We start from the raw sequence: 21637 nt of genomic DNA on the forward strand, positions 1-21637 counted from the left end.
CACACAGCACACACTACACTCACACACTGCGCACACAGCACACACTACACACTACACTCACAGCACACACTACACTCACACACTGCGCACACAGCACACACTACACACACACTGCGCACACAGCACACACTACACTCACACACTGCACTCACACACTGCACACACAGCACACACAGCACTCACACACTGCGCACACAGCACACACTACACTCACAGCACACACTACACTCACACACTGCGCACACAGCACACACACTGCGCACACAGCACACACTACACACTACACTCACAGCACACACTACACTCACACACTGCGCACACAGCACACACTACACTCACACACTGAGCACACAGCACACACTACACACACACTGCGCACACAGCACACACTACACACACACACTGCGCACACAGCACACACTACTCTCACACACTGCACACACAGCACACACTACACTCACACACTGCGCACACAGCACACACTACACACTACACTCACAGCACACACTACACTCACACACTGCGCACACAGCACACACTACACTCACACACTGCGCACACAGCACACACTACACACACACTGCGCACACAGCACACACTACACTCACACACTGCGCACACAGCACACACTACACACACACTGCGCACACAGCACACACTACTCTCACACACTGCACACACAGCACACACTGCGCACACAGCACACACTACACTCACACACTGCGCACACAGCACACACTACACACTACACTCACAGCACACACTACACTCACACACTGCGCACACAGCACACACTACACACACACTGCGCACACAGCACACACTACACTCACACACTGCACTCACACACTGCGCACACAGCACACACAGCACTCACACACTGCGCACACAGCACACACTACACTCACAGCACACACTACACTCACACACTGCGCACACAGCACACACACTGCGCACACAGCACACACTACACACTACACTCACAGCACACACTACACTCACACACTGCGCACACAGCACACACTACACTCACACACTGAGCACACAGCACACACTACACACACACTGCGCACACAGCACACACTACACACACACACTGCGCACACAGCACACACTACTCTCACACACTGCACACACAGCACACACTACACTCACACACTGCGCACACAGCACACACTACACTCACACACTGCGCACACAGCACACACTACACACACACTGCGCACACAGCACACACTACACTCACACACTGCGCACACAGCACACACTACACACACACTGCGCACACAGCACACACTACTCTCACACACTGCACACACAGCACACACTGCGCACACAGCACACACTACACTCACACACTGCGCACACAGCACACACTACACACTACACTCACAGCACACACTACACTCACACACTGCGCACACAGCACACACTACACTCACACACTGCGCACACAGCACACACTACACACACACTGTGCACACAGCACACACTACACTCACACACTGCGCACACAGCACACACTACACTCACACACTGCGCACACAGCACACACTACACACACACTGCGCACACAGCACACACTACTCTCACACACTGCACACACAGCACACACTACACTCACATACTGCGCACACAGCACACACTACACTCACACACTGCGCACACAGCACACACTACACTGCGCACACAGCACACACTACACTCACACACTGCGCACACAGCACACACTACACAGCACATACAGCGAACACTACACTCACACAGAACACTACACTGCACACACAGAACATTACACTCACACAGAACACTACACTGCACTGCACACACAGTACATTACACTCACACAGAACACTACACTACACTGCACACATAGAACACTACACTACACTGCACACACAGAACATTACACTACACTGCACACACAGAACATTACACTACACTGCACACACAGAACACTACACTGCACACACAGAACACTACACTACACACACAGAACACTACACTACACACACAGAACACTACACTACACACACAGAAAACTACACTACACTGCACACACAGAACACTACACTACACTGCACACACAGAACACTACACTACACTGCACACACAGAACACTACACTACACTGCACACACAGAACACTACACTACACTGCACACACAGAACATTACACCTACAATCACACACTCACCCGTCCGGATCTGCGGGCAGGTAGAGATGGAGCAGGACAGGGAGCAGCAGCCCCGCTGTCCACAGGTATCGCGGGGCCTGCGCTCTCGCTCCGGAGCGCTGCTGACACAGATCACTGTGTCAAGTGTCGCGCTGAGCGGTCCGGCGCGCGCTGTGATCGTGCGACATTTACCTCTTTTGCAGCGCGCGCCGGGCCGCTCAGCCTGCGCGCTGCAAGGAATAATTGCCAAGCGTAACTTTACTCATGGCAATTATTTTGGGGGGTAATGGCGCCTCATCACGCGTCTATGACGCGTGGTGAGGCGTTAATGCGACCTCTGCCTGCATGTACCACTTCCCCACTCAGGTCCGATGGAGTTTACCTTCTTCTTCCTGGTGCATGTAAGTCATTATCTTGCGACACAATTTGTGAGTTAAATCACGCGCTCAGTCTGAATCCGTTGGATCGCCCGACGGCCCGCCCCCTCATTTGTGTCGCATGAAAGCCGATGCGCCACAATCCGATCGTGTGCGACGCAATCCAAGTTAAATACCTGTCCCAGTGCTGCATATCCCAAAAAGTCGGAAAATTCGTTGAAAGCGAGATCCGTGGAAACCTTAGTAAATAAGGCTGCATTCACACACATGTATGGGGGACGTATATACGGCCAACGTATATAAGGCCGATATACGTCCCCCATACACTTCTATGGGCTCACGCCATAACCTCCTCTCCCCGCGCTGCCGTGTGCCCGCCGTGCTACGGTGCGGCGGGCACACGGCAGTGTGCATGTAGCCTAAGCTTGTATATATAGTAATAACATGGCACGGTAACAATAATAATCCATTACCAGGATGTACACCACTCTCCCCATAGATGCGCCTCAAGTAATAAAACTTGTGCAGCGCTGGCGGGGCACTTCTATGTCAGGTTCTGATGTGGCATAGAATTATGCAATAGCCTGTGTCTGCGTTCCTGTTCCTACACCGGCCCACTCTGCCGCCAACCGTTACCCCTTCAGCTGATGGGATAAAAGATGTTTGTGAACCAGGGGTTATTACTTTACATTACAGGAAATTGGTGCAAAACTTTTAATAGGTGTATATTGGTAAGTAAACTAATATCCTGCCACCTACACATCACAAAAAATCTTTAAATAAAGTGGCCAACCCCTTTAAATCCGCCCAGTGTACAAATAGTAGTCTAGGCCACTCCCACTATCCCAAGACCACCAACCAAGACCAAAGAGAGTGTCTCAGTCTCAAACCACAGTCATAAGTTTTATAACGTGGAGTATAGTATTATGTACAAAAATACAAAAATTTTATATGTCTTATATATTTTTTATCTATCCATCTATGGTTTTCTGACTTCTTTTTATATAGTTCCTCTATGTTCTGAAAAAGGAAACATATTTTTAGTGAAATGGGAAGATCCAGAGTGTTTGATGGCTTGTGTCCAATACACAGAGCAGAATTCGGCGCAGCCACATCCAGCCTGCAGGTCTTATGTTACTGACCCGATACTTGTACAATTGTGTTCTAAATGACTTCATTTTTCCTGTATGCTCTGTCAACATTCACTAACCCTCCCAAAATTCAATAATGTGGTTGAACTTCTTTATAAAACCAGGAAATTCCGATTACCCTTTATCCGCAAACAGTCTAATCCTGCCCCACACAACTAAGTCAACAAGCTCAGGCGAAAGGGAGTTAATCCACACAAAATCACCATTCACAAAGGCTTAAAAAACTCATGCTATATCTTTTAATTTTATTTCATTTTTTTAAAAATATAAGATATTTTATTATTTTATTTGACCATGAAACGTGTCGCCCCCCCCCCATACAACCTCAAAAGAAATTTCTTAAACAAAGAGAACATTATTTCAGAACTGAAGATTTCTGTCTGCCTATTATCATTAGTTATGTGCTAAGACTGGCTAATGTGTAGTGAGCGCGGCTAATGTTCATTTTGTCTTGAAGACAGGTTGCCGCTTGTCACAGGAAGATGGGGAATAAATGACAGCTTTGAACCCTGTACCTAGCAGGCATATTAGACTAAAGAATTGCCAACATGATGAAAAATTATTTTGTCAAAAATTTGTAGGTCACTGTGATTTTCTAATGTATTTTGTGATTAATTCTGAGCATAGATCAGTATTATGACCTTCCAGTGCATCACTTAATTGTCGCTTGCTCTGTGCTCTTAATATATCGACACTGCATCTGCTTCTTGGGATTTTATTAAATGGCATTTCCTGCATGTGGGTTACTGGAACTCAATTTAATATTTATCCCCCCATGGACAGGCCTACATACAATAGGATTCTGTACGTCCCATCTGTACCACTGATATCCTAAGGCAAGCTGTTATTAGGGCAATTAATGAGTAAATATTAATTAACGTCTTGAGAATGACACTTTGTTTCTAAGCCTAAGATTATTCTTATAGAACTAAATGAAGGCATTAAAACTGCATGTAATAAAACAAAGGATTTAGATAAAACACAAAAAATAAATGATAATGTAAATGAATATATAATGAATTCCCCCGAATCGTAAATGGTAGGTTCCAAAAACAATTCACGAATATATAAAATAGCGTATTATAGTATACCTAGATGAATACATGAAAAACCACTAGTAAAAAAACAAAGGATATAGAATAAAATATAATAACCCCCCCCCCAAAAAAAAGAGCAAATGGTAGGTTCCAAAAACAATTCACAATTATATAATATAACCTATTATAGTATAACTGGATGAATAAATAAAAAAGGCACTAGTAATAAAACAAAGGATATAAAATAAAAGATAATAAGTAATCCCCCCCCCCCAAAAAAAAGGAGTAAATGGTAGGTTCCAAAAACAATTCACAATTTTATAAAATAGCCCATTGTAGTATAACTGGATGAATAAATAAAAAAAAAAACACTAGTAATAAGACAAAGGATATAGAATAAATTATAATAAATAATCCCCGCCCCCAAAAAAGAGGAAATGGTAGGTTCCCAAAAAAAAAATCACAATTATATAAAAAGACTATTTTTATATAACTGGATGAACACGTGAACACTAGTAGTAATAAAATTAAGGATAGGATTAAAAACAGGATAAGTAATTCAACCCCCTCCCCAAAGAGTAAGTGGTAGGTTCCAAAAAGAATATAAAATTATTTAAAATAGTCTATTATTGTATAACTGGATGAATACATGATAACCACTAGTAATAAAACAAAGCGATATAGGGTAAAACATAATAAATAGAGATGAGCGAGTATACTCATCCGAGTATACTGCTCGGTCGAGTATTAGCATACTCGGACCGGCTCGTTACTCGGACGAGTATCTCGCCGGCTCGAGATCGAGCAGTAAATTAATAAAATAAATTGAATAAAAGTATTTTTATTGTAAAAAAAAAAATATTACACATGTTTCCATATGTTTTACTTGTAAGAACACATTGAAATAACACTATTCTTCACTTTCCAGGTGTTCGCGCGTGTCTCCCGCTAAGTTAGGAGATGTGCACGAACATCTGGAATGTGAAGAATAGTGTTCTTTCAATGTGTTCTGCACTTAAATGGTCCTGTATTCACTGTTTTTAATGTACATCTCCTAACTTAGCGGGAGACACGCGCGAACACCTGCAAAGTGAAGAATAGTGTTATTTCAATGTGTTCTTACAAGTAAAACATCTGCAAACATCTGGATTTTTTTTTTTTGCACTGTTCTTTTACTGTTCAGTTTTACTAAAAAAATGCTCGGGTCTCCCATTGACTTCAATGGGGTTCGTTATTCGAGACGAGCACTCGAGCGTCTGGAAAAGTTTGTCTCGAATAACGAGCACCCGAGCATTTTAGTGCTCGCTCATCTCTAATAATAAATAATCCCTACCAAAGAATAAATGGTAGGTGCCAAAAACTATTCACAATAATATGAAAATACTAGGTGAATACACAAAAAGTACTAGAAATAAAACTAAGGAATAAGAATAAAACATAATAAATAATTTCCCTCCCCCTTCCCCAAAGAGTAAATGGTAGTCTCCAAAAACAATTCACAATTATATAAAATAGGGCCACATTTATCACTTGTTTTTTTCTGTTGTTTTTGCGCCTTTTCGTTTAGGCGCACCGTTTTTGCGCCATTTTTGCGATTAAACGTCAAATTAGCCGCGCAGCTAAAATAACCACCTTTCCCTCATCTATCGTTCAATTCCAGATGTTTTGCTGCGCCTAATGATATTCATCACGTGCGACTTTTGCATTTAGGCGCAAAAACGGGCGCAAAAACACTCCAGCTCGAAGGTGGCGTTATCTGAGAAGAAAGCACTGAGCCCCTTTGCAGAACAGCTCATTTCTAGCAGCAAAGCTCAGCCAGACACTGGAACATATAATAGATACAATTAGATACATTGCAGACACTAGAACATATAATAGATACAATTAGATACATTACAGACAGGAGCTGCAGACTCTATTTACAGTTCATCACCTTCTATTTACAAAATATTCTGCAAAACGCTGAGCTCACAGCAAGAGCAAGAGAAGTTTGCACAAGTTTGCAGAAGCTTGCAGAATTTTGCAGATACTACAAACAAGTGTCCCCCATGTAATTCTGCACAGTGTCTGAGGAGGATACTGTGCAGAATTACAGGGGTGCAGCAGGAGATCAGCACTGGGGGATCCCCTCCAGGAGAAGCCCCTGCTGAGGAGGTCACTGGGTGCTGGGTGTCACACACCTGGGTGCTGCTGTGAGTGTTATCTTCATTCTGGGCTGTGGGAGAAGCAGAGAGGAGCTTGTAGCAGGATGACATGTAAGTGCCCGAATCTAACATTGCGCCTAAACTGCGCCTAAACTGCGCCTAAACTGTGTTAAAGTAAAGTGATTAATAAGAGGCAGAAAATATACTTATCACAGATGGTTGTAGCTTGTGATAATTCTGGCAAAACAGTGCGCCCGAATTTAGGCGCAACTACTACACTTAGGTGCACAAAAGTGATAAATGTGGCCCATAGTGTATTATAGTATGACTGGATGAATATATGAAAACCACTAGTAATAAAACAAAGGATATAAAATAAAACATAATAAATAATCACCCCCAAGAGAAAATAGTAGGTTCCAAAAATAATTCACAATTATATAAAGAAGACTAAAACCAACCATCACAGATCTATCTAATAAGAAGTTGCTGCTATAACCATTAGCCCCATAGTATTTTTTAATAATCCTTAAATTCATTAGAAACACTAAAATTCTTTATCTTTTATTTATGCCAGTTATCGACAGAGGCTAATGTGTCTTCATCGTGTTTCTTAGTCTTAGACTGCATAGTCTATGCAGATCACATGCACAAAGCGGCCCAACCTCAGCTGCGAAGATGGAGCTATAGCGCATGCGCAGATCTCTGGCTTCGCCTACGTGGGCATGCATCTGCTGGAAAAAGTGTGATGAAGACGCACTGGTAGATGGGATCGACAAAGGCTATTGGGGCGTGGAGTAGGCTTTGCTCCCGCTCCACGGAGAGGCCATGAAGTGCTCCAGTAGCCCTTATCGATCCCATCTATCAATGCATCTTCATCGTGCTCTCTCCTGCAGCGGTGCTCCGTCAGCCAACCTCATCTGCGATTGCGGAGGTCTGCAGAGATACTGGGGCAGATTTACTTACCCGGTCCGTTTGCGATCCAGCGGCGCGTTCTCTGTGCTGGATTCGGGTCCGGCCGGGATTCATCAAAGCAGTTCCTCCGACGTCCACCAGGTGGCGCTGCTGCGCTGAAGTCCGCTGGAATGCCTCGAAATACACCGGCCTATCCAGGATGAAGGTGAGTGAAATTTTCGCGACACAATTTTTTTTTAAATGCGGCGGTTTTTCCGAATACGTCGGGTTTTCGTTCGGCCACGCCCCCCGATTTCCGTCGCGTGCATACTGGCACCGATGCGCCAAATTCCGATCGCGTGCGCCAAAAACCCGGGGCAATTCAGGTACAATCGGCGCAAATCGGAAATATTCGGGTAACACGTCGGGAAAACGCGAATCGGCCCTTAGTAAATGACCCCCAGTGTATGCAGAGCACACGCACATAGAGGCGCAACCTCGGCTCCGAAGCCGGAGCTACTGCGCATGTGCAGTTTTCTGGCTGCGCAGATGAGGGCCTGAAGCTGCTAAAAGGAGTGTGATGAAGACTTACTGATGGATAGGATTGACAAAGGCTACTGGGACGTGGAGTAGACTTTGCTCCCGCTCCACGGAGAAGCTACGCCATGCCCAGTAACCTCTGGTGATAATTTGCATAAATAAAAGATAAAGAATTTAAGTGATTCCAATGATTTTAATGATTATTCAAACACATGGTTATAGCAGCAACCTACTTATTAGGTAGATCCGTGATGGTAGGTTTCCTTCAAGACTAAATCAGATTTATCTTTACTGTGGAACTTTGCACATGTTTTTTTCCCCCCAGAGCCTTTTAGTTTGTACTTTTATTTGCATCCTTTTTCAAAATGCCACAATCCCAGAATCCTACACCAGCAATCCCAGGATCATACATCAGCAATCCCAGAATCCTACACCAGCAATCCCAGCATCCTACACCAGCAATCCCAGGATCCTACACCAGCAATCCCAGAATCCTACACCAGCAATCCCAGCATCCTACACCAGCAATCCCAGGATCCTACACCAGCAATCCCAGCATCCTACACCAGCAATCCCAGGATCCTACACCAGCAATCCCAGAATCCTACACCAGCAATCCCAGCATCCTACACCAGCAATCCCAGGATCATACACCAGCAATCCCAGGATCCTACACCAGCAATCCCAGAATCCTACACTAGCAATCCCAGGATCCTACACCAGCAATCCCAGCATCCTACACCAGCAATCCCAGCATCCTACACCAGCAATCCCAGAATCCTACACTAGCAATCCCAGCATCCTACACCAGCAATCCCAGCATCCTACGCGAGCAATCCCAGGATCCTACGCCAGCAATCCCAGGATTTTACACCAGAAATCCCAGCATCCTACGCCTGCAATCCCAGCATCCTACACCAGCAATCCCAGCATCCTACGCCAGCAATCCCCACATCCTACACCAGAAATCCCAGCATCTTGCGCCTGCAATCCCAGCATCCTACACCAACAATCCCAGCATCCTACGCCAGCAATCCCAGCACCCTACGCCAGCAATCCCCGGATCCTACGCCAGGAATCCCGGATCCCACGTCAGCAATCCCAGCATCCTACGCCAGCAATCCCAGCATCCTACACCAGGAATCCCAGCATCCTACCCCAGCAATCCCAGCATCCTACACCAGCGATCCCAGCATCCTACACCAACAATCCCAGCATCCTACACCAACAATCCCAGCATCCTACGCCAGCAATCCCAGCACCCTACGCCAGCAATCCCCGGATCCTATGCCAGCAATCCCGGATCCCACGTCAGCAATCCCAGCATCCTACACCTGCAATCCCAGCATCCTACGCCAGCAATCCCAGCATCCTACCCCAGCAATCCCAGCATCCTACACCAGCGATCCCAGCATCCTACACCAGCGATCCCAGCATCCTACACCAGCAATCCCAGCATCCTACACCTGCAATCCCAGCATCCAACACATGCCATTCCAGCATCCTACGCCAGCAATCCCAGCATCCTACGCCAGCAATCCCAGCATCCCACACCAGCAATCCCAGCATCCTACACCAGCAATCCCAGCATCCAACACCTGCAATCCCAGCATCCTACGCCAGCAATCCCAGCATCCTACGCCAGCAATCCCAGCATCCAACACCTGCAATCCCAGCATCCGACGTCAGCAATCCCAGCATCCTACGCCAGCAATCCCAGCATCCTACGCCAGGAATCCCAGCATCCTACCCCAGCAATCCCAGCATCCTACACCAGCGATCCCAGCATCCTACACCAACGATCCCAGCATCCTACACCAACAATCCCAGCATCCTACACCAACAATCCCAGCATCCTACGCCAGCAATCCCAGCACCCTACGCCAGCAATCCCCGGATCCTATGCAAGCAATCCCGGATCCCACGTCAGCAATCCCAGCATCCTACACCTGCAATCCCAGCATCCAACACCTGCAATCCCAGCATCCTACGCCAGCAATCCCACCACCCTACGCCAGCAATCCCAGCATCCTACGCCAGCAATCCCAGCACCCTACGTCAGCAATCCCAGCATCCTACGTCAGCAATCCCAGCATCCTACGCCAGCAATCCCAGCATCCAACACCTGCAATCCCAGCATCCTACGCCAGCAATCCCAGCATCCTACACCAGCGATCCCAGCATCCTACACCAGCAATCCCAGCATCCTACACCTGCAATCCCAGGATCCAACACATGCAATTCCAGCATCCTACGCCAGCAATCCCAGCATCCTACGCCAGCAATCCCAGCATCCTACGCCAGCAATCCCAGCATCCAACACCTGCAATCCCTTAAAGGACAGTGGCCTTAAAGGAAATCTACCATCAAAATCCATCATGATAAATCAGGGACATTACTCATAGATCCAGACACCGTGACGTGTCATGCATGCTAATGAACCAGAAGAGCTCTGGGGGTTTTACCAGAGCCTTTCAGTGCTGAAGCTTCACAGACTACTGGGGCACTTCCCCCTACCACTGTATGAGATTACAGCAGGCAGAAGGAGGGGGAGGTGCTGAGGGAGCAGGGGGGGAGGTTGAGACAATGTAAGCCACAGAGGGGCGGGGAGGGGGTGGTGCCGGGATGTTCAGTGTTCAGCACTAGGGAATCCCCAAATCTGCACAATATCTGTAGCCTGCACAAGGATTGGGCATAGTCTATAGCGCAGTTCCACGTCAGGCTGGAGCTCACATAAAGTGGAGCCATGTTCACAAGGCCGGAGACGGTGGGTTTGAATCATATGTTGGCACATGATGCACCAGCATATAAAAATCACCCCCATAAAAGGGGTTGTCCGAGAGTAACAATATATATCAGGAGGCTGGGAAGGGCTTTTTAAAAAAAAATTAATGTGTATTCACCTCCTCTGTCGTTCCTGATTTCCGGTGCCGTGGTCCGTATTATATGCGCCTTAATTGTTTACAGGGGCACGGAAGCTGTGCTAGGGGAGCGTCCAGTCAGCCACGCCCATCAGTCACCATATCCCAGCGCTTACAATGCCGAGAGATAGGGACAGATGGCTGGCCACCTCTGCTGGCCAGAGGCTCCCCGAGCGCAGCTTGGGTCAGGGGCATGGATCAGACAGACCGTAGCACGGGAAATAAGGAGCTACAAAGGAGGCGAATACATGTTGATTTTTTTTTTTTATAAAAGCCCGCCCCAGTCCCGCCCTTATTTATTGCTACTCTCGGACAACCCCTTTGAGTGCATTAATCTTTGCTTGGCAGGTGCAAAAGTTGAAAATTTTTGGTGCAAATTTTCAAATGCACCAAAAAAAAGGTGCAAAATAAGAGAGAAAAAAACCCAAGATTCATGATAACATATTCTTATTGCTATATGTTATCAATCCTATTACTACAGTCCGTCCCCTACTTAAGGACACCCCACTTACCCCTAGTTAAAGATGGACCTTTCTGCCCCCTGTGACCTCTGGTGAAGTCTCTGGATGTTACTATAGTTCCAGACTGCAATGATCAGCTGTAAGGTGTCTGTAATGAAGCTTTATTGATAATCCTTGGTCACATTACAGCAAAAAATTTTGCAACTCCAATTGTCACTGGAGCAAAAAGTTTTTGTCTGGATCTACAATGATAAAATATATAGGTTCGACTTACATACAAATTCAACTTAAGAACAAAACTATGGAACCTATTTTGTACATAACTGCCTGTACTCTAAACATAGGGAGATGATTTAAAAATGGACAATAATTCAACCTCTTTTTATTATCATATGTGACCCCCCACCAAAAAATGTAACAAATAATTGTATATTAAAAAATCAGCTAAACAAAGCCAAGCATTTACTGGAGCACTGCGGCTTTAAATCTAAAGAAAGCTGAGAAAATGAAAAGGTTTGTTGCGTCCCCCCGACTCGCGCTCGGGTGTTTTATGGTGGCTCTTATGCTAGGCTGAGTGTCAGCGTTAATGTATGTAGATTTCATTTCTGACTTGTGATTATTTGACTGTTCATTTTACCAAGATTAATGGTGTGTCTGCTATCTCCTGAATGCAGTGCTAGCCTTATCTTTAATAAAAGAGATGAGGCCATTAATCAGACTTTGTCAGCAGCCCTGACTAAGACATTAAATGTACTGTATGGGATAGGTAAACACAGGACAGACCATTCCTTACTCCACTACATCAGGCAAAAAAACACTCATTATATTTATCATAATTTCACATCTGCTGTTTTTGAAGCAATGTACCATGAGGCCATAAACTGTATTACAACTCTGCATAAATTCCCACTGATTTGTGGAACGGCACTGACTAATTCTTAAAGTACATTTTTGGGGAAATAAAAAAAAAAAAAAAGGGAAAAAAAAAAACCAAGCAGTGAGGCCTGAAATTGCAATTTCATAAAGGTACTAAATTATAGAGTGCAGAATCCCCCCCCCCCCATCCGCCGATTTTGCTCAATGTGATTCTGCGGTGACCATTTTTATAAAAAGTGACAGATCTCCTTGTGATTGAGTCAATAAAATAAGGACGAGTGAGCCGGATACTCAAACAAGATTAAAGAGGAAGTGAATGACAAAGGACGTGAATGCCGGAGAGACATAGACACGGTTCTCATCCTGCCAGGGAAATGGCTCTGGGATGGGACTATTAATAGCTGGCACGCTCCTCGTGCCGTGTTAATTAATCTGTTCACCTGGTTCAGACAATATAAAACATGGAGAAACGGAGGCGGCGACAGAGACCCAAACACCGTGTGCCGCCCGCTACCCTATTACTTATTTATTTATTGCCGGAGGGGGAGGGGTTAATTATATCTATTATATATGATACACACTGGAAAATGTTTCAATGAAGCGGCTCCGGCGCGATGCACACAGTTAGGCAGGAGATTTATGAGCTACATGGTCGGATTACAGCCCCCAACGTGCGGCTTCCGCGCTAACAAAATGATTGATTATTTTCTTATAAGGGCATGGATTATTGTATGATCGGAGACGTCTCCCATATTACACGGAAAAGTAGGGAGAGTTCTATGCTGGTGGGTGAGGCAAGTACAGAATACAGGGGAAAGTACTGAAATACATGAAGGGGTAGTATCACAGCGCCCAAAGCCCTCAGCCATTGTAACTGGTGCTCCAAAATTATTTGGACAGAATTGTTATAGAGCAGGAGGAGCAGAGCTGATTGTACCTAGTGTCCTATCTGCAGGCAGCATGTTATAGAGCAAGAAGAAGTTGAGCAGATTATACATAGTGTTCTATCTGAAGGCAGCGAGTTATAGAGCAGGAGGAGCTGAGCAGATTGTACATTGTGTCCTACCTACAGGCAGCTTGTTATAGAGCAGGAGGAGCTGAGCCGATTGTACATAGTGTCCTATCTGCAGGCAGCATGTCATAGAGCAAAAGGAGTTGAACACATTGTACATAGTGTCCTATCTGAATGAAGAATATTATAGAGAAGAAGACAGCATGTTATAGAGCAGCAGGAAGAGCTATCAGTGTACTAAGTTTCCTATCTGCAGGCAGTATCTTATAGAGCAGGAGCAGCTGTGCAGATTGTACATAGTGTCCTATCTGCAGGCAGCATGTTATAGGGCAGGAGGAGCTGAGCAGATTGCATATAGTGCCCTATCTGCAGGCAGCTTGTTATAGAGCAGGAGGAGCTGAGCAGATTGTACATAGTGTCCTATCTGAATGAAGAATATTATAGAGAAGAAGACAGCATGTTATAGAGCAGCAGGAAAAGCTATCAGTGTACAAAATCTGCAGGCAGTATCTTATAGAGCAGGAGCAGCTGTGCAGATTGTACATAGTGTCCTATCTGCAGGCAGCATGTTATAGAGCAGGAGGAGCTGAGCAGATTGTACATAGTGTCCTATCTGCAGGCTGCATGTTATAGAGCAGGAGGAGCTGAGCAGATTGTACATAGTGTCTTATCTACAGACAGAGTTAACAAAAATATTTTATCTCTGTCTCTCTCTGTCTTTCTGTCTCTCTCTGTCTTTCTGTCTATGTCTGTCTGTCTCTGTCTGTCTGTTTATCCATATTACCTCACACATAAGCTGTCTTATACTCATTGCCTAAAGTAACCAATCAAAGTTCAGAGCTCATATATATGAACTGTGTCAAAGTAGAAGCTGATCTGTGATTGGTTGCTAACTGCCACATCACCTAGTAGACAATGGCTCCTGTATATGGTGGGTAAGAAGTGGATTTTGGAAAGCGGAGGTGAAAATGTCAACTCAAAGCCTAGTCTAGGACGTTGAGGGTACGATCACACGTTGCAGTTAAAACTGCATCGCAATCAGTTTTGAGGTGGTTTTAGGTGCAGTTTTGTCAATTGAACAGGTGAAAGACATGAACTGAACGAGTGAATTTGATTTTGAAGGGGAAACCTGCTCCACAAATGTCATTCACCCATTCAGTTCAATGACAAAACTGCACCTAAAACCACCTCAAAGCTGATTGCGATGCAGTTTTAACTGCAACGTGTGACCGTACCCTCACATGGAGGGGTTTTGCAGAATTTGGTGATTAGAAATGTGATGGTGCAGATTCCTTTATCAGACATACATACATGAATATGAATACCAATTCACCAGATCCTAAACGTGCAATGCACGACCTGCAAAACTCAAATCTAAATGTACCTATCTACAGACTCTATGCCAGTGGTGGCGAACCTATGGCACGGGTGCCACAGGTGGCACTCGAAGCACTTTCTGTGGGCATCCAGGCCTTAACCCCAACAGAGAGTTTTCCAGACAGGACTCGGGGCTTCCTCCTGCGGTTCAATACAGCCCAGGACGTGCCATGCTCAGCGCCATTTTAAAGCAACATCCTTGGCTGCCAGGACTACAGGAGGAGCAAGAAAGTGTTGACAGATTATTGTTGGAGCGCCTGCTCTGGGAACCCTGATTATTCCTCTTCAGGGGACCCTGAATCCAAGTTCTCAATCATCTTTCTATTGTATTAGTGAACTCAGGACACCAATACGATTGAAACCTATGATACAGCAGGGATCAATAAGTTACTGCTTACATTGTCATGTTGGCACTTTGCAACATATAAGTGGCTTTTGGTTGTACTTTGGGCACTCTATCTCCAAAAGGTTCGCCATCACTGCTCTATGCTAACATTTGTAAAGACATATAGCCATAAATCACAAACTGATTTATCAAGGATACATATTTTATTAACATATACAACAAATATCAATAGTACGGTCACCACGACACTAAAATCAACCCATAAAAAACAATCCACATGTCACATAAGTACATCAATGGTCAATCATATTTGAAAGTAGATACTAATCAGAATCGTATATTGGACACTCAAACTGCAAACTTACAAGGAAACCATTTATATATATGAATAAAGAGCTAGTGCATATTGATCAAGTATTAGAGCAAAGTGCTAAGTGCAATGAAACTCTGAAAATAAATAGCAACATGAAAAACACACAGGTTTTAGTCGGTGGCAATATCAATACAATACCGGATCGGACTATATATCAAATACATGTATACAAATACAATTAAAGTGCTTAGTGCATTTCAGAAAGTGTTTAAATATACCAACCTGGCTGCATAGTGAGATGGACACAATTGATGTACCACAGAAACCCCGAAGCCCCGTGGGATTTAAGATTCAAATTGTGTCGCAGGACAATGCACTTACATGCATCGGGAAGAAGAAGGGGAACTTTGTCGGACCTGAGCAGGAATGCGACACATGTAGGATATTAGGTTCACGATCTTAGTGAATCGTGGCACCGTGCATTATCGTCGGACAATGAACTTTGGGGAACTCTGCAGGACCGGGTAAGTACATGTGCCCCAGTGTCTGGATCTATGAGTAAGTGTCCCCTTATTTATCATGATGGATTTTGAGGGTAGATTTCCTTTAAAATGTCTACTGATTTCAATGGACTGTTGTTGGTCTGTGCTATTGTCCATTTGCACCATGTCTGTGATGCATCTGTAAAAACTGAACATTTTTAAATTAAAACAAGAATGAAATGAAACAATTAAACATGAAGTTTTTAAAAAAAATAAAACCTATATTTTAGAGAGCTAGAGGACGCTGCTATCAATTTCCAGAATAGATTCGGACCCGAAACAAATCTTATGAAAAATTTGGCTAAACTTCAGCAATGGGAATCTTGAATGATTAAGAGTAACTCCTCTAGAGGGGTAAAATCTGTTTCCATATACGGCGCCTTGCGAAAGTATTCAGCCCCCTTGAACTTTTCTACCTTTTGCCCCATTTCTGGCTTCAACAACAAGTGACACAATTGTGAAGTGGAACAAAATTTATTGGATATTTTAAACTTTTGTAAAAAATAATAAACTGAAAAGTGGGGTGTGCAATATTATACGGCCCCATAAGTTAATACTTTGTAGCGCCCTCTATCGCTGTGATTATAGCTGCAGTGGCTTGGGGTATCAGGTCTCTATCAGTTTTGCATATCGAGAGACTGAAATTCTTGCCCATTCTTCCTTGGAGAACAGCTGGAGATCAGGGAGGTTGGATGAAGCGTTTGTGAGCAGCAGTTTTCAGCTCTTTCCACAGATTCTTGATTGGATTCAGGTCTGGACTGTGACTTGGCCGTTCTAATACCTGGATACGTTTATTTGTGAACTTTCCATTGTGGATTTTGCTTCATGTTTAGGATCATTGTCTTGTTGGAAGATAAATCTCCGTCCCAGAATGTTCCTGTATTTGGCTCCATCCATCTTCCCATCAATTTTAACCATCTTCCCTCTCCCTGCTGAAGAAAAGCCCAAACCATGATGCTTCCATCAGCATGTGTGACAGTGGGGATGGTGCCATCACCATGTGTGACAGTGGGGATGGTGCCACCACCATGTGTGACAGTGAGGATGGTGCCATCACCATGTGTGACAGTGGGGATGGTGCCACCACCATGTGTGACAGTGAGGATGGTGCCATCACCATGTGTGACAGTGGGGATGGTGCCACCACCATGTGTGACAGTGAGGATGGTGCCATCACCATGTGTGACAGTGGGGATGGTGCCCCCACCATGTGTGACAGTGGGGATGGTGCAACCACCTTGTGTGACAGCGGGGATGGTGCCACCACGATGTGTGACAGCGGGGATGGTGCCCCCACCATGTGTGACAGTGGAGATGGTGCCACCACCATGTGTGACAGTGGGGATGGTGCCATCACCATGTGTGACAGTGGGGATGGTGCCCCCACCATGTGTGACAGTGGGGATGGTGCCCCAACCATGTGTGACAGTGGGGATGGTGCCACCACCATGTGTGACAGTGACGATGATGCCAACACCATGTGTGATAGCGGCGATGGTGTGGTCAGGGGGATGAGCTATTTTGCTTATATGCCAAACATATCATTTGTCATTGTAGCCAAAAAGTTAAATTTTGGTTTTATCTGACCAGAACACCTGCTTCCACATGTTTAGTGTCTCCCAGGTGGCTTGTGAGAAACTTTAAATAAGACTTTTTATGGATATCAGTGAGAAATGGCTTCTTCTTGCCTCTTCCATAAAGGGCAGATCTGTGCAGTGTAGAACTGATTGTTGTCCTATGGGCAGACTCACTCACCTCAGCTGTAGATCTCTGCCGCTCATCCAGAGGGTCATGGGCCTCTTGGCTGCATCTCTGATCAGTCTTCTCCTTGTGTGAGATGGAAGTTTAGAGGGACAGCCGAGTCTTGGTAGATTTGCAATGGTCTGATACTCCTCCCATTACAATATGACGCTGGCACAGGCTCATTGGGAGGTTTAAAGTTTGTGAAATCTTTTTGTATCCAAATCCGGCTTTAAACTTTTCCACAACATTATCACGGACCTGCCTGGTGTCTTCCTTGGTCTTCATGATGCAGAACCCTGAGAATATCATAGTATCATAGTATATAAGGCTGGAAGGAGACGCAAGTCCATCAAGTCCAACCTTTAAGAATTAAATAAATGTTTTATCCCCATAACCCGTGATATTTTTTCTCTCCAGAAAGGTATCCAGGCCTCTCTTGAACATGTACATAGAGTCCGCCATAACAACCTCCTGCGGCAGAGAGTTCCACAGTCTCACTGCTCTTACAGTAAAGAACCTTTGTCTATGTTGATGGTAAAATCGCCTCTCCTCTAAGCGTAGAGGATGCCCCCTTGTCCTGGTCACAGGCCGAGGTATAAAAAGATCTTTGGAGAGATCCTTGTACTGTCCGTTCAGGTATTTGTACATTGTAATGAGGTCTCCCCTCAGTCGTCTTTTTTCTAAACTGAATAATCCCAATTTTTTTAATCTGTCAGTGTATTCTAGTTCCCCCATTCCCCTAATAATCCTGGTTGCTCTCCTCTGCACCCGTTCCAGCTCTACTATATCCTTTTTATACACTGGTGCCCAAAACTGTACACAATATTCCATGTGTGGTCTGACCAGCGATTTGTATAAGGGCAAAACTATGTCTTTATCATGAGAATCTATTCCTCTCTTGATACATCCCCATTATTTTATTTGCTTTAGCAGCAGCCGCCTGGCTCTGGTCACTAAAATTAAGTTTACCATCCACCAATACCCCCAAGTCCTTTTCAGCTTCAGTTTTACTAAGTAATTGACCGTTTAGAACATAATTATACTTTTTGTTTCCATGGCCCAAGTGCATAACTTTACATTTATCTACATTAAACCTCATCAACCATTTCTCTGCCCATCCCTCAAGCTTCCACAAATCCCTCTGTAATGCTAAACTATCGACCTCAGTATTTATTACTTTACACAGCTTAGTATCATCTGCAAATATTGAAACTTGACTCACCCACTACAAGGTCATTAATAAAAATATTAAAAAGAAGTGGCCCCAATACTGACCCCTGTGGCACTCCACTGGTAACATCAACCCAATCTGAGAATGTGCCATTAATGACCACCCTCTGTTTTCTATCACTAAGCCAATTACTTACCCAAATACACAGATTTTCTCCTATTCCCAGCAGTCTCATTTTATATACCAACCTTTTATGTGGCACGGTGTCAAATGCCTTTGAAAAGTCCAGATATACAACATCCACAGCGTCCCCCAGATCCAGTCTTGAACTTACCTCCTCGTAGAAACCAATCAGATTAGTCTGACAGGAGCGATCTCTCATAAACCCATGCTGACACTGGGTTATAAGGTTGTGCACAGTGAGATACTCCAGGATAGCATCTCTAATAAACCCCTCAAATATTTTCCCCACCACAGCAGTTAGACTCACGGGTCTGTAGTTTCCAGGATCGCTATTTGATCCTTTTTTGTATAATGGTACCACATTTGCTATGCGCCAGTCCTGTGGAACATAACCAGTCCTCAGTGAATCTTCAAATATTAAAAATAACGGTTTGTCTATCACCGTACATAATTCATGCAGAACCCGGGGGTGTATGCCATCTGACCCAGGTGATTTATCTATCTTAGTGGTTGCGAGGCGGCGCCGTACCTCTTCCTGGGTTAAACTGTTGACATTATAAAAAGAATTAACATTATTCCTCATTGTGTCTTCCACCAGGGGATTTTCCTGGGTAAAGACAGTTGAGAAGGCGACATTCAGTAGATTGGCCCTTTCCTCATCTCCTTCCACCATGACCCCCATGTTATTTCTAAGGGGACCCACACTCTCTGTTTTTAGTTTCTTATCATTTATATACTTGAAAAATAATTTGGGATTATTTTTGCTCTCCCTGGCAATATTTCTCTCAGTCTCTATTTTTGCGGCCTTTATCTGCTTTTTACAGGATTTATTTTTCTCTCTATAATCCTGTAGTGCCTCATCGCTACCTTCACGTTTTAGCACCTTAAACGCTTTATCTTTCTCGCTTATTGCTTTCCTTACAAGACTAGTTAGCCACATAGGGTTTTTCTTGTTCCTTTTATGCTTTTTCCCATAAGGTATGTGTTTCTCACAGGACTTTTTCAGAATATATAAGAAAAAGTCCCATTTTTGGGGTGTACTTTTGTCTTTGAGAACATTATTCCAGTCTATGCCTTTAAGGTCTTCCCTTAGTTGCTGAAAATTTGCCCTCCTGAAGTTTAGAGTGTTGGTTGCCCCTTCACTAACGCTCTTAGTAAAGCATAATGCAAAATCAATAATATTATGATCACTATTCCCCAGGTTCCCCCCAACCTGTAGTTTTGATACCCTATCAGGTCTGTTGGTAAGGATAAGGTCCAGCAGTGCCCCCCCTCTTGTTGGCTCCAGGACTAGTTGCGACAGGTAATTGTCTTTTGTTGTTGACAAGAACCTGCTGCCTTTGAAGGACCTGCATGTTTCTGGGTAATTGAAGTCCCCCATGATAAGTACTTCACCATGCTTTGAAGCCGCATCCATTTCACTTATCAGCATTTCCTCTGCTGCCTCCATTATATTTGGAGCCTTATAACAAACCCCTAGTAATATTTTATTATTCTTTTTCCCTCCCCTTATCTCCACCCATAGGGACTCCACATTTGCGTTACTGATGTCATCTCGCAGGACGGGCTTGAGGTGAGAATTCACATATAAACAAACCCCTCCCCCTTTTTTATTTATACGATCCTTTCTAAAAAGACTATAACCATCTATAGCAACAGCCCAGTCATAGCTATTGTCCAGCCATGTCTCGCTGATACCCACTATATCATATTTCCGCTCCAACATCAAGAGTTCCAGTTCCTCCATTTTGTTTGTGAGGCTTCTGGCATTTGTGTACATACACTTTATATGGTTTTCCCTGTCCGTATTCCTTTTGTCCTTATTCCCCAATCTCATTCCAGCCCCCCTTCCTCCCCCATGGACTATGACTCTTCCCAGCTCTCTATGTACACTGTCTATTTGCCCTGCACAAGTGAAGTTGCCCTCCCCCCAGGTCTCTAGTTTAAACACTCCTCCAACCTTCTAGCCATTTTTTCACCTAAAACATATGATGGAGCAGGTGGATTTATACGGAGAATAGATTACACACAGGTGAATTATATTATCATCATCAGTCATTTAGGACATTGGATCATTCAGAGATCTGAACTGAACTTCTGGAGGGAGTTTGCTGCACTGAAAGTAAAGGGGCTGAATAATATTACACGCCCCACTTTAATTCATTTTAATTTGCAAAAGACAAAAAAGAGAGAAAAACTAAAAGCACCAATATTGGTAATTGTAAAAGATGCATCTGGAAGCTGCAGCACAGAGGGGCTCTGGAAATGCCCCCTAAAGACCTTCAGACTCATTAGTATAATTATATAAGTTGATTTTAGAAGGAAGGAGTCCATGTATTACAAATATAAGAAGATTACCACAGTCACGGTGTCT

The sequence above is a fragment of the Engystomops pustulosus genome, chromosome 7, assembly GCF_040894005.1.
Source record: "Engystomops pustulosus chromosome 7, aEngPut4.maternal, whole genome shotgun sequence".
Taxonomy (NCBI): Eukaryota; Metazoa; Chordata; class Amphibia; order Anura; family Leptodactylidae; genus Engystomops; species Engystomops pustulosus.